This window comes from Musca domestica, unplaced genomic scaffold (assembly GCF_030504385.1).
Source record: "Musca domestica strain aabys unplaced genomic scaffold, Musca_domestica.polishedcontigs.V.1.1 68, whole genome shotgun sequence".
NCBI classification, from domain to species: Eukaryota; Metazoa; Arthropoda; class Insecta; order Diptera; family Muscidae; genus Musca; species Musca domestica.
In genome coordinates this window covers 2555832-2570347 of record NW_026712379.1, presented here as the reverse complement: position 1 = coordinate 2570347, position 14516 = coordinate 2555832, and the positions used below count along the sequence as shown (strand labels likewise).

Below are 14516 nucleotides of genomic sequence, written 5' to 3'. Positions count from 1 at the left end.
CTATTTTTTTGATTATTTGCGAGTGGTATTACGTCGCAAAGGTCATTGTTTTCAGGTTGCAAATATTCTGTCGTGGCGGCCTTAATTGCTAGGGATTCTTCTAAGATGGTACATTTATGAACCAGCAGCGACACGACCACGTCCTTTGAACATCATCATTGATTCGGGACCACGAACTACGCGTGACATAATTCCCAGCACATTTAGCCGGCAGCAAACTGTAATAAGAACCGCACATAATGTCAACACATATGGAAAATTAAAATATATCCGAAATTAGAGCCGTGTTTCTTGTCTTACACACAAGAGCATTCCGTGTCTGATTCACGATGAATAGCCTTATTGTTTAATTACCATTTCAGTGGTGTCAACATTCTAATTGAATTCGTAGCACACACCATACTCGTTCTTTTTCGCATGGCGGCTACAATTTTTAATCAGCCACATATTGCGGTTCCAACATCGGAATCATGCGTGGCTTTGACACCGGAAAACATGCCAGTGTTATGTAGTATGGACCAAATCAATGTCTTCCAATATTTCATATCCATGAGTTCGGAGGTCAGTGTAAAGGCTTTCGTGGAAGCCATACAGGCGTATTTCGTGGCACGGTAATCAGAACAGCCATAGGTTCCAAGCATACCCGTTACCGAGCCGACAGTAACAATGTGGCCGCTATTGCTTTGCAATCATGTGCGGCAGGAATGCCTTAACAGTCCAATAGTGAGAGATAACGTTAATGTTGTAGGTGTTCTGAATAACCCGTTCGGGTAAATCCCAGAAAGGTTTACAACACACAATACCAGCATTATTGATCAAACATCGACATGGCCGACGTCGGTAACGACCTGGGCTGCTTTTGGTACACTTCGTCGCGATCGGAGATATCGACAAACATAACCCTTGCAGTTATGTAGACCATTTTGTGCCAGGAGATCAATTGTGGTTTAAATAGCTAAAGCAACAAAATGACAGAAAAATCATTGGTTATACATATGTATGCATGTATTTTTATGGTTCACATACCCCCATGGTTTAGTATCCCAAATTACTACTCGAGCATTATGTTTTGCATAGTTTAGAGCTATAGTCTTCCAACACCAGCCGCCGTCCACCAGTTATCAAAACGACTTTGTTTGAAACATCCTAAAAATAGGGTTAATACCATTAATTCCGTTTTCGCTTAAATTTTTACTGCTCCGGAACCTGCAAGAATCTATCATTTTTTGCAATTATTGTTTTGATATCATATAGGGAAAATCGGTTATCGTAATAAAAACTTTTACATTCTTGCAGTTCAGAAACGGACCAATGGTACAACTAAGAAGGTAAAGCCATTTAATCAATGCTCTGTTCCTGAATCTGCAGGAATCTACTAGTTTTGCTGTTTTTCGAAATCATAAAGGAAAAATCCAGAACTGCAAGAATGTAAAGGTTTTTGCTACAATACACATGTTTGCAATTTTTTAAATAATGCGTATGACCATGGTACAAATAAATAAAGGTAACCTCATTTCAAATCAGCACTCCCAACTCTGCATTTTCTGTAATTTTCCTTGTCAAACTTCCAATGCATAGAAAACAGTTCCCATCTTTGGCTTGTGTGTATACAATGGATTTATGAATATAGATTTTGAATGTGACAAATGTATAAATTGAAAAAAAAATTGGAAACATATGATTACATTACCTTCTTAGTTCTACCATGCGTATGGCTTCTGTTACAGAACTGCAATAATGTAAAAGTTTAGAAAGCGTCGTGATGATTTGAGAAAGCGTACATTGTGCGCCACTTATTAAAATTACTGACCTTTTTTTTTTTGAGTGTGAATTGAATTACTATCAATGTTGAAAAGAAAACATCGGTTGTTTATGAATCTTGGGCTATTTAATTTTTTGTAAAAATTAGAAAATTTAGAAATACTGAGAACAACTTGTTGTGTCTAATTTTGAATAACTGAAGTACCATGGCGAAAATTACAACAAATCAACTTTTGTCGGAGCTTAAATCGTCAATTTTGTAAGTAGGGCTAATTTACTTGCATATAGAATATGAGGCAAGTTGTTTTGCACCAATCACTCAGTTGTGGGATTCTCTAACTCATTGTTGAGTTACCGTCAAAAAGTCGGTGAAATTAAAATGCTTATAATTTCCGTAATAACCGAAATGTTTCGGCAAGTTAACGACCAAAACAAGCTGCTATTCAAAATTGGATGAATATTGTTATATATTCCAATTACAAACATTCACATTTTTTGTTTCGTTCATTTTTATTTTCAACACACAAATAAAGAAATTGAACAATTCTCAATGTGAAAATGTTCAATTTTGAAATTTTTACGCTCAACGTATTTGGGTAACATTACTATAAATACAACGCTGTTAGACGATAAGGGTTTACATATTAGCTGTCACTTTTATTATCCATGTGTATTTTCGTGTGTATCTCAAAATTGGAAGCTAAATCAATATAGGAAGCTAAAATTTTGCACAGATCTCTCTTTTGTCTGCATGCTGGTCAAGTTCGAAGATGGGCTATATCGGTCCACGATATCGTATAGCCCCATATAACGGTACCCCCGATATTCGGTATTTTGAGGATTTTAGCCCAATTTTTCAATGAAATTTACTGAAATTCCACACAAGGAGTTCCTTGTGAGTAATTTACCCCCTGCAAGAGAATTGTCTATATACGTCCACGATATTGTATATCCCCCATATAATGGTACCCCCGATATTCGGTATTTTGATGATTTTAGCCACAGTCTTGAACGGAATTGTCTAAAAATCCACACAAGGAGTTTTTTATGAGTACTTTACCCCCTGAAAGATAATTGTCCATGCAGCTCCACGATATATCTATCCCCAATATAACGGTACCCCGGATATTCGGTATTTTGATAATTTTAGCCACACTTTTCAACGGAATTGCCCTCATATAACGGTACCCTCCGATATTCGGTATTTTTCAGCGGAATTATCTGAAATTCTACACAAGGGGTTCTTTGTGAGCACTTTACCCTTAATATTAATTTGTCTATATAGGTCCGCAATATCGTATATCGGTTACATTATGATTAATGCGTATTTTCTAAAAAATTATTATACTTTATGCATGACTTATTACCACACATTTTATATAATAATAGTAATAATGTAATAGTGCTCGCTGTAATCGTGTGCAAATGTGTGCATCTTCTACATATGTAAAATTTGATACTACATATGTACAAAACATATCGTCTGAAACAGCCTAAGGTTGTATGCATCAGCTACAACAACTAACAAAAACAACATTATTGTTATGGTTCTGCTCCAGAACTGCAAGAAAGTAAAGATTTTACTACGATAACCCATTCTCCCTTTATGATATCGGAGAAAATTGCAAAATTCGTTGATTCTTGCAGGGACAGACCATATTTAAAATAAAAATTCATGTTGACAATTTAAATAAATTTGATGAACGAAAATCTAAATAAATATTTTAAACAACAATTTGGGAAAAAATACTGAAACTCCCGCTCGAAACTCTGGGGCATTCAAACGCGGAACATGAAATCCGTATCAGAACATTTGGAGTCGATAGAAATATTCATCCGGATGATGAAAATAGTATAAGATAGATTCAAAATATGGTAACCTTGTGAAGATACCAGTGTTGTTATGATATCACAACGACATAGTTACCAATGTTAACTGATTTAAACCGCTAAAACAATATGTACATTTCTGGAAAGGTCTACGGAATAGAAATTTGAAACCACATTTTTGGATTATTCAAACTATCATTTGTTATTTGTTTCTGTAATTGTGGTTTTTATATTAACATGCCTCTGTCATGAACTGTTACTTTATGTATTGTGAACACAAACAAATGTGAACAAAAAAATAAACAAAACCAACTGTTGCATATTTAAAAGTCTATTTGACACTATAAGACTCCAGAGCAGAGTTGATTTTTGCTTCTTTCCTTTTTGAGCCATGGGTCCTTCTTTCTGGTTATTACCAGTATCGTCATATGTGCGCTATAGGAAAACGTGGAACAATGTTCTGCCACCGGAGCTAGAACCCATTTCGAACTACAAATACCATTTTTAGACAAATCCTTGGAAAATGTGGCAAATATCATCAAAGTACCGAATACCGGGAGCAATATAGACTATGTTACGCCACCGTAGCTATGGTATTTTTGGAAAATTCCGTGGAAAAATGTGGCAAAAAAATCGAAGCACCGAATATCGGAAGTTACCGTTATATAGCTATACACGGTGAGATGAAGAAACTGCATCCAACTTCAGACTGCAGTCATTTCTAAGCCACTCGTCCGACAGCTGTTAAAATTATTCAAGTGACAGCTCAATCTATTGTCTACAAGCGTACAAAAGCATTTTGGTGCGAATTTTCCAGAAAAAAAGTTATTCGTGATGAAATGTGATTTCTTTATATTTGGCTGGAAAACCACAAGTGGCTAACGTTAGAGCACTCCAGCATTTAAATGTGAATAAATCTTTTGTGTCTCGTACCATCACCCGTTACCGTGATACTTGTAGTGTAGCCCGACGTCACGGAAGTCGACGGAAGAAAACAGCAACATCAGCAGAAATGGTTCGAAAAGTAAAGCAGCGACTTAATCGAAACCCGCGTCGCAGTGTCCGAAAAATGGCTCGTAAGCTGAACATATCGCCATATTCCATTCGGCAAATATTGAAAAATGAGCCATTGAAATTCCAAAAAGTGCAAGAACTTACGTTGCTTCCCTTGGCCGAATGTGGTGAACTGCCGAATTTGGTTTTCTCCGATGAGAAAACATTCGCTGTCCAGCAGTTTGTAAACAAACAAAATGATCGTGCATCTTCGGTTGGCCACCAGAACTCAAGCGCCGGCCAAGGTGATGGTGTGGGCCGCAATAACAGCTGGTGGTCTCTCTCCGCTCGTATTAATCGACCGTGGCATCAGAATAAATGCTGAATATTATCGCGAAAATATTTTGGAGGGTGTATTAAAGCCTAGGCACGCAAACATTTTGGCCGCAGACCTTGGACATTCCAACAGGACTCAACATCATCGAACTCAGCATGCGCCAATTCGAACAAATCTAAACTTATTCTAAAATTTGATGCTAGTTCCGACATAATTCAATAAAATTAAAAAAAATGTAAAAATTATGGCGTTTGTCTTTGTTGCAGTTTTTTATCTGACCCTGTATGTACATATGTATATTTTTAGCACAAGATCAGCAATAGCAACATTGTAAGATATTGCACAATGCAGCAGTTGTTTTACACTCTGTTGCATTTATTGCAACTATAAGGTAGTTAAAACGTAAAACAAACATGTCCTTCTTACTTAAGAACACATATACATAAATAGAAATGAATGTATATACGTGTTGTTTGTGTAAGTGGAAAACGTTTTTATACCCTCGTAATCGTAATATTTGCATTAGTGCTAGGTCTGGTGCGAAAATGGACAACATTGGTTCACTCCTTCAAATACCTCCCCCACAAATGGTCAAAATTTTGAATAATTACAACTCTCATAAAATGTGATATAAGAGTCCGATTGTCTTCACACATCCTAATCATCATTATTAGCCCAAGGTGTGGTGTAAAGATGGAGTATATCGGTCCACTTCTTCTGGTACCTCCCCCACAAATGGTCGAAATTTTAAAAATATACATTTTCTGCATAGAAAGGAAAACAATAATCCAATTTTGAAAAACATAACGCTCAAAGAAAGCGAAATAAGGATCCAACTCTCTCCAAATTTCACACATACACACATTTTTGCTAACACCAGATCTGTTGTGAAGATGCTATATATCTGCGAACACCTGCTGGTACCTCACCCACAAAGGGACACAATTTTCAATATTTGTATCTGTCATAAATTGCGTAACAACTCAGCGATTCTTTACAATTGCTTTATCCATCTGCTATAATAATATTTATATTATATTTATTTAGGTCCGATACGAAATGAACAATATTGACCCATTCTTTCAAAACCCACTCCATATAGGGTGAAGAGGGCTGAGGGTATACATCTGTCGGCAAAACCGACCGATACTTTTTTACTTGTTTTGCTTTAGCTAAACACATGGTAATTTGTAGCACAAGCCGGTATTTTAAATAAACATAAGGCCTGTACGATAACCTTGCCAATTGAACTCACTAAAATAATTTGTTGAATGTTGCAAAACGAAGTTTCAAGACATGTTTCAGGCAGAGCAAATAAAATTGGGATTTCTAAAGAACTAGTTATTTGAGGGTGAAGGCTTAGTGATATATTTTAAATGCTAACGTTGTTTTATCTAGTGTTTACACACAAGACAAATTGTCTTGAATTAGCAGTTTTCAAATAAAAAAAAGAGAATCGGTGACAAAATCCTTAAAAAATATGTAACAAAAAAAGTTTTCACAAAAATCGTCTCCAAATAATTCAGAGTGGTTTATTTTAATAACATAACCGTTGCTAAATTTATCTTCGTTTATAACTTATTTTTCTGATTGAAATTTAAACTACGTTGTTCGGATAAACACATACGGCACGATTCGTAATTCCTAGTAGCATAGTTCTTGTATTATGAATTCAATATTTTTTCACATTTAGGAAAATTTTGACATTTTTATTTATTTTAGTTGTTAAAACACGATATTGTTCTTCGTCCCACTAAGTAGTAACTCATTGATGATAGAAAGTAAGCCAAGCCTGATATCGCATTTTTAAAATGACAAAATTAATGTGCGAGTATTTCAGCTACTTATACTACTAAGTTCGATGAAAGTGTACAATAACAAATTAAGAACACAAGTAAAAAAGCAGCTAAGTTCGGCCGGGCCGAACTTTTAATATCCTCCACCATTTGGAAGAAAATTAAAAATTTGGAAAAATTTCGAAAAATACATTAAAACCGTTATACGAAGACGTGGACCTGCATAGACAATTTTCTGTCATAGGCTGTAGTACGCATTACGAACTTCAAATACGAAATTTGAAACAATTCCTGTGAATAATGTAGCTAAAAGGGTCAAAATACCGAATACCGGGAGGTAGTGTTATAAGGGGCCTATACGAAAACGTAGACCGATACGGCCCATTTTCGAACTTAACCGGGCTACTAGCAAAATAAACATATTTTAGCCTTCTGTCTCAATTTGTTCGAAATATAGCGTTATTACAACAGACAGACAGACGGACAGTGCTAAATCTACTTAGAATTTTACGCTGGGTCTGACATGAGTATTTCGAGGAGTTACAAAGTTAATATACCCTCCATAGTATGGCGGAGGGGATAAAATAACAAAAGTTGTGTTGATTTGTGCGGTTTATTTTTTTTTTCAATATCTCGAACCGTTTTTATGATATGCCAATTTCGAAAAACCCTATTTTTTTAAATAGCCGTAATTTCTGTAAAACAAATAAAAATTTTTTCGTCATACATTGGGAATTTGAGTCTCTATAGAGAGTATACTCGTTAAAATCAATATCGCATATTAAGAAACGAGATATCGAAAAACTAAAAGTTGTGTTGATTAGTGCTAGGCAAATCAGCATAACTTGCACTTTTAATCTATAGGTTGCTGTTTTGTTTTTGAAAAGCCCCTAAAAAATATAATATTTAGTCATGCTTCGTAAAGCATCCCATTTTTTTTCGATACAATCACAATTTACGATAAAAGTTCTTGTAAAACTATAAAAGAAATCAATACCAAGTTTAACTATCATTAAAGTACCGTGTTTCGACCAATTTTTTGAAAAATAAATGTGTAAATATTTTGTGAAATCTGAAAATTATAGAAGTTTTTATATTTGATGTAATTTAGTGTCTAATTTGTATACATTTTTAAATTTTCCGGCTTATATATTTTAGCTAATAATAATTTTTATCTGATGAAATATATGAAATCTGAAGAAACAAAATGAAAAGTAGGGTATCAACTACACCACAAGGTGGTCATGGTATTATGTCTTTGTGCATTTGTTTGTAACAGGCAAAAGGAAACGAGATAGACCCATAGTTCCTTTTGATTATCTGCATAGAATCACATTCTGAGTCGATTTATGCATGTCCGTCCATCTGTCCATGTAATTTTGTAAACAAAGTACAGGTACATTTATTGCCCGCTTCAGATGAAATGTTGCACAAATAATTTGTTTGACCCAAGGACGAACGCTATTGGAATTGGAGATATTCGGTCAAAATTTACGTATAACTCCCATATATATTTTTGTCCAATTTGATATTGTGCACCAAACTTGTAATATCAGCCGAAATAGTATGGAATTTGGCACGTATGTCCAGATTGGACCAAAAAGTATAAGTATGCCAAATTTGATCGAAATCGGTTCAGATATAGATATAGCTCACATATATATTGTTCATCCGACTTGTTATTTTTGTCCTCCGCAGCCGTAATATGCACTATGTAACAACGATATTTGGAGAAATATATCAAATATAACTCAGAAATACCCTTGCTAAATTTTATCGAGATCGGTTAATATTTGAATATAGCTCCCATATATATCTTCGTCCAATTTGCCTTTTATTGTGCACCAAACTTGTAATATTAGAATTAGAATGGAAATTGTTACTTACGACCAAATTGAGTCTAGATACCAGTATGTAAAATATGGTGGTATGATCGGTTCAGATATAGCTAAAGCTCATCCGATTTGTTGAATTTGCCCTGCATAGCCGCAATATGGACTCCGTAGTAACGATATTCGGGGAAATATATTAAATACAGCTCAGAAATACCTTTGCCAAATTTTATCGAGATATTACTATAATCATAGTTTGTATGATTCAATTCCCCATTAAAACTTTTATTTGTCATGTGAAGCTCTGCTAAATATGCAAAGTGGTGTAGGGTATCATAAAGTCGGCCCCACCCGACATTAAGACTTTCTTTACTGGTTTAAAGCTGGGAATACATAAAGCGCTTATCTGGCTGGCTTAAGTCATCGGCTGGCTTCTTCGGAAATGATGATTTTAGCGACATTATTCACCGGAATTGTTTCAAATTTGGCATTTGAAGTTCGTAATGGATACTATATCCTAAGTCAAAAAATGAGCCATGAAGGCCCTCGTCTTTTTTACTTGTTTCGATATCATAAAGGGAAAATCGGTTATCGTAGTAAACACTTTTATATTCTTGCAGTTCTGGAACAAACCAATACTGTACGTGTATGGATTAGCATAAATCCATGTCCAACAAATGGCTTTGTTTATTAGATTTTTTTAAGCAAATGAACAAACATCCGAAAACTGAGTGAAATATCAAAATTTCTTTTAAAAATCATATTTTAAAGATTTATTTCGTCAAGTGATGGGAAAGTCTTTTCCATACGTAAGATGCAATAATAATCATTTTACAGCTATTTTTTAATTAATTGATATAATTGAAAATGGTACACACAAACAAAACTTAATTTTATATACGAAAATAAAGAAATTAGAATTGATTTGTAGCTATGGCCTACCTTGTAGTAATTGCACCCTGGGGTTGGCTGTGGAAAAACACTTCTCTATAAACCGACTAATACTTTCTAACCCGTAAAAATTCTCAATACTATTATTTGTTGGATTGTTTGTATTTTTCGTGAATGCGGCCGGCTGAACGTGTTACCACGGCGCGTCTTGGGCTGACCTGTTAACTAGATCTTCCTTTCGTACTTTAATCCAAACGACAAAGCGTATGAATTTTGATAGACAATTTGGAAATTAACTGGTTTTTTGTGGCCTTGAATGTATGTAGATAGGCCATTAAAAAAAGCTATGGACAAATCTCCCTATTTATAAATTAAAAAAAAAACACTTTCGTAACACGTTGAAACACTGTACATTTTTATAAATATGTGTTTTATTGATAATGATAATAATTTTTATGTAAACGAGGTATTCTTTTTATTTACATGGAAACCGAATTTTAGTGAGTTTTTTTTTTTGAAAGGGAATGCCATCTATACCTTCCACCATACATAGTATGAAGACTATATTATTGGTATTACGATAATCGAATTTTATACCCTCCACCTTGAAAAGGAGCGTATATTATCCATGTCATTCCGTTTGTAACATCTCTAAATATTCGTCGTAGACCCTATAAAGTATATATATATATATATATATATATATATATATATATATATATATATGTATATATATATATATATATATATATATATATATATATATATATATATATATATATATATATATATATATATATACTTTATAGGGTCTATATATATATATATATATATATATCAGCATAAAATTTTAAATCGATTTAACGATGTCTGTATGTTAAAACCACGACGAAGCCCACATTATTTGGCAGAACGGTACCTCCCGATATTCGGTGTTTTGGTAATTTTTGCCACATTTTTCCACGTTTTTAGTTTGTAAAGGGTTCTAGCTCCGGTGGCTGAACATTGAATATCTAGTTCTACTTTTACCTATATCATACGGGGTGAAATGAAAAAACTGCAAACAACTTCAGACTGCTGTCATTTCTAAGCCACACGTCCGACAGCTGTTAAAATTATTCCAATGACAACTCATTATATTGTTTAAAAGAGTGCAAAAGCATTTTGGTGATTTTTGGCTGGAAAACCACGAGTGGCTATCGTTAGAGGACTCCATTTAAGTGTGAATAAATCTTTTGTGTCTCGTACCATCGCGACGACGTCAAGGGAATGGACGGAAGAAAACAGCAACATCAGCAGAAATGGTTCGAAAAGTAAAGAAGCGACTTGATCGAAACCCGTATCGCAGTGGCCGAAAAATGGCTCGTGAGCTAACATATAGCAATATTACATTCGGCAAATATTAATAAATCGCGGTAAAGCCATTGAAATTCCTTACAAATTGCAAGAACTTCCACAGCAACAGAAAGAAAATAGACTCAAAAGAGCTAAAGAGTTGCTTCGCTTGGTCGAAAGTGGTGAACTGACGACTGACGCTTGTATTAATCGACCGTGGCATCAAAATAAATGCCGAATATTTTCGCGAAAATATTCTGAAGGGTGTATTAAAGCCTTGGGCACGCAAACATTTTGGCCGCAGTCCTTGGACATTACAACAGGACTCAGCACCATCGCACTCAGCATGCGTCACCCAAGAATGGTTGCAAAATGAGGTTCCTCGCTTCATTTCCAGCGCACAATGGCCACCAATATCTTCGGATACCAATCCGTTGGACTATTGTGTCTGGAGTAATTTGGAAATCAAGGTTGTAACTAAAAAATACTAAATTGTCGATCACCTCAAGCAAGCTCTTCGCCGGGAATGGGACAAAATACCGCAGAGCAACAGTCGGGCAGCGTGTGACGGTTTCATTGTCCGTTTGAAGGCCATAATTCGTGCCAAAGGTGACCAATTCGAACAAATCTAAACATATCCTAAAATTTGATGCTATTTCCGACATTTTTTGCTTTCATTCAATAAAATTAAAAAAAAATGTAAAAATTATGGCGTTTTAGACCGATTTTCGGTATTTTGATAGTCATAGCCACATTTACCCACGAAAGTTGGTATTTAATCTTAAAATTGTTTTTATAGGCTCCCGTTTTGGTTATGCCCCCATATAACGGCTTCAACCAATATATTGTTTTTTGAAAACTCTAACTACATTCTACTGCCGATATTACTCTGATATGTTCTTTAAGTGGAACACGTTTGAATCCAGATACATTTGTTTAAAAAAAGTTTTTTTTTACCTAATGGTGGAGGTTATTAACTTAACTTAATGTATTTTACTTGTTTTCTTTTGGTGCTCCTATTCTGTCAAAACATATACACAGTTTGTATGTGTATTATTTTGGGATAAAACAACATTGTCCATCTATCTTGGATTCAATTTTGTGGAGAAAACCCCATAATTTCATTCATATTTTATGGGCTTTTCCCAATATGTTAATTTTGTAAAAAAAAGTATAATACACGAAACCAATTGTGGCATGTTTAATAATATATTTGACACTATAAGACTCCGGGACAGAGTTGCATTTTCTTTGTTTCTTCGAAGTTGAGCAACTTGCAGGTTTTAGAACAATGCTATGTTTATCATTCCGTTTGTAACTGATCGAAATAATGATTTTAGACCCTACAAAGTAGTATACTCTTCATCAGGTTAAAATTCTAAGACGATTTAGCTCTGTCCGTCCACCTGCCTCATCTCTATATAATGGTTCCCCCTCGAATAATAGTCAGCATATTGGTAGAAGAACACAGGTCGACACAGTTGTCGGGACAATGAACTGTCAAACCGATTTTGAAATTGAATGAAAAAAAAAAATTGTACAAATTGTTGAAAAATACATATCATAACAACCTCCAATTTTCGTCGTATAAGAAATCATATAAAAATCTACTTATATTTTACAAAACCTTTGATATATCAATGTTCCCAAGCGTTGATGCACCTACCTATATTCTTCTACCATGGTCCCAGCTGATTTGACTCTTCAGTAATACCAGTGTCAAACTCGATATGACGTTTTGTGATTTAATTCCATTTCTTGATATACAATAGGTATACCCTATTTTGATATAAAATTTCACTGCAGGGCAATGTGAATAGAAAAAATCACCGTTGTACTTAACAAAATGCCAAAGGCGATGTTTCGGAAACTTTTTTGCAGTTAAGGAACACCGAAAGTACGTTAGATAATATATTCGTATATTTCATGTTTCCTAAAATTTCCAAATGTGGAATACTTTATGTATGTATGCTGTTTGCTTTCAACTTGAAAGGGATGTTGCCTTTTCCACGATTTTCTAGCGACTAGCGAACTGACCTTACTCGCTTACAAGAAGTTACTCAATATTTTTGTTTACGGCAAAATAATACAAACATACAAATTGATAAATAGATAGGACATATCCTGGCAAAGGACACAATTGTGTTGAGCATGAAGACATCAACTGTGTGCTGTCTTTTTTTTCATCGATATGAATATAAATGTCTAATACTTTTTTTTCAACATACCTTTAATTTTCTTAAACGATCTGGTACTAATCCATAATATATTGATTCCAAAATATAGAATATTGATTTGAGGGAAAATATGAGTAAATCAGTTAGGAAGAGTAGAATGGCCCGGATTGGGTTTTCCATATGTAGAAGATCCGATGTCATGTTGCTCGCTTCAAACTCGCACTTTCACACCCACAATTATATTTTCTTCTGGTTGAACAAAGAAAATGAGAAATGTTTTCGTATTTTCACTTTCACTTCAAAAGCGGGGAATGTAATGTCGCATTTGGCGTTTCGGTTTACAGCAAAACAATTTATTCAATTTGTATTATTAACATTTTTTTAGTAAAATTTATGCAATCCAACTACAAATGTTGTTGTTGGTCGGTTGGATAGTTTGTTTCGTTTTCCGTATGGCTGATTTTCCGTTATTTATTGGATGTTTCCACACACACGCAGACGAAGAAGTCATTAAAAAAATTCCCCAACAAAAAACGCTGCGAAACGGTCGTTGAAATCAAATCTTTTTTTTGTTTTTGGAATGTATGCCGATTAAATTCGAAACAAATTCGTCCGAGGCCAGTGTGCGTCTAAGCGGTGTTGCGCGTTCGAATAGGTCTATAACGGTGGAACCGACACAAGATACTAATGTTTCCGCACAACATCGAAAGCCAGTCAGTCGACGGCAAACGTTGTAGCACAACACTACAAACCGATCAATAGACAAGTAAACATTGGTACATGGGACAAAAACAAATACTGGGTCTAACGGCTTGATTCTGGCTGGCTGGTTTGACGAAGAAGAAGCAAAACAAGGCAAAGAAAAATAAACCATGGATTAGAGTTGCATTGTAAAATGGTAGCCAGTTAAACTAACACAAGTTGTTGACTTGCAGATAGATGTTCAGTTGAAAATGAAAACTTGAATTTGGTTTCGCTGCTGTTGTTGTTTTTTATTATTGTTGGCTACTACCCCACAAATTTGCAGTTGCCTCAAATAATTGTCTAAGTCACGAAAGATTATTGCCCAAGAAAGCGAATGTTGTGATAAAAATTTGTCTTTGCGTGGTTGAGGAGATTTATAAAATTTAGCATCTAAAGAAAAAAATGAGTGAGTTTAAATAAAGATACATACTTTCACTAGGGTTCCTGGGCTAGTTTTCTACACCAATTGAATTAAAAAGTAATTTCAAATAAAGATTTTACAATCTATGTATGATTATTGTCATACATATATTCCATTACACATTGTTTTTCTGTTTGATAAACCACGCGCTACAAATGTATTTTTCCATACCTCAAAACCAGGATATCAACTTGCGCTTCGTAATACATTATTTCTATTTATTTTGAGCAAGTACAATCGTGCTTGGAATTATTTAAGATATGATTTGCCATTGAGTAGAGATATTTGATTTTTTCTGGATTCGAGTGAAGGTTTGTTAGGTTTTACTACAAACCTGTCGTCATTTAAAATCGGCAATGTGATTATATGTTGTTTTCAATAAAAAGTTAGTTTTATTTG

The 14516-nt window shown here is 34.6% G+C and overlaps 1 pseudogene; it reads right to left on the bottom strand.

The window, feature by feature from the left end:
• Positions 1-46: 46 nt before the first annotated feature.
• On the bottom strand, positions 47-14016 carry LOC131805963 (short-chain dehydrogenase/reductase family 16C member 6-like; annotated as a pseudogene).
• Between the last annotated feature and the right edge of the window lie 500 nt (positions 14017-14516).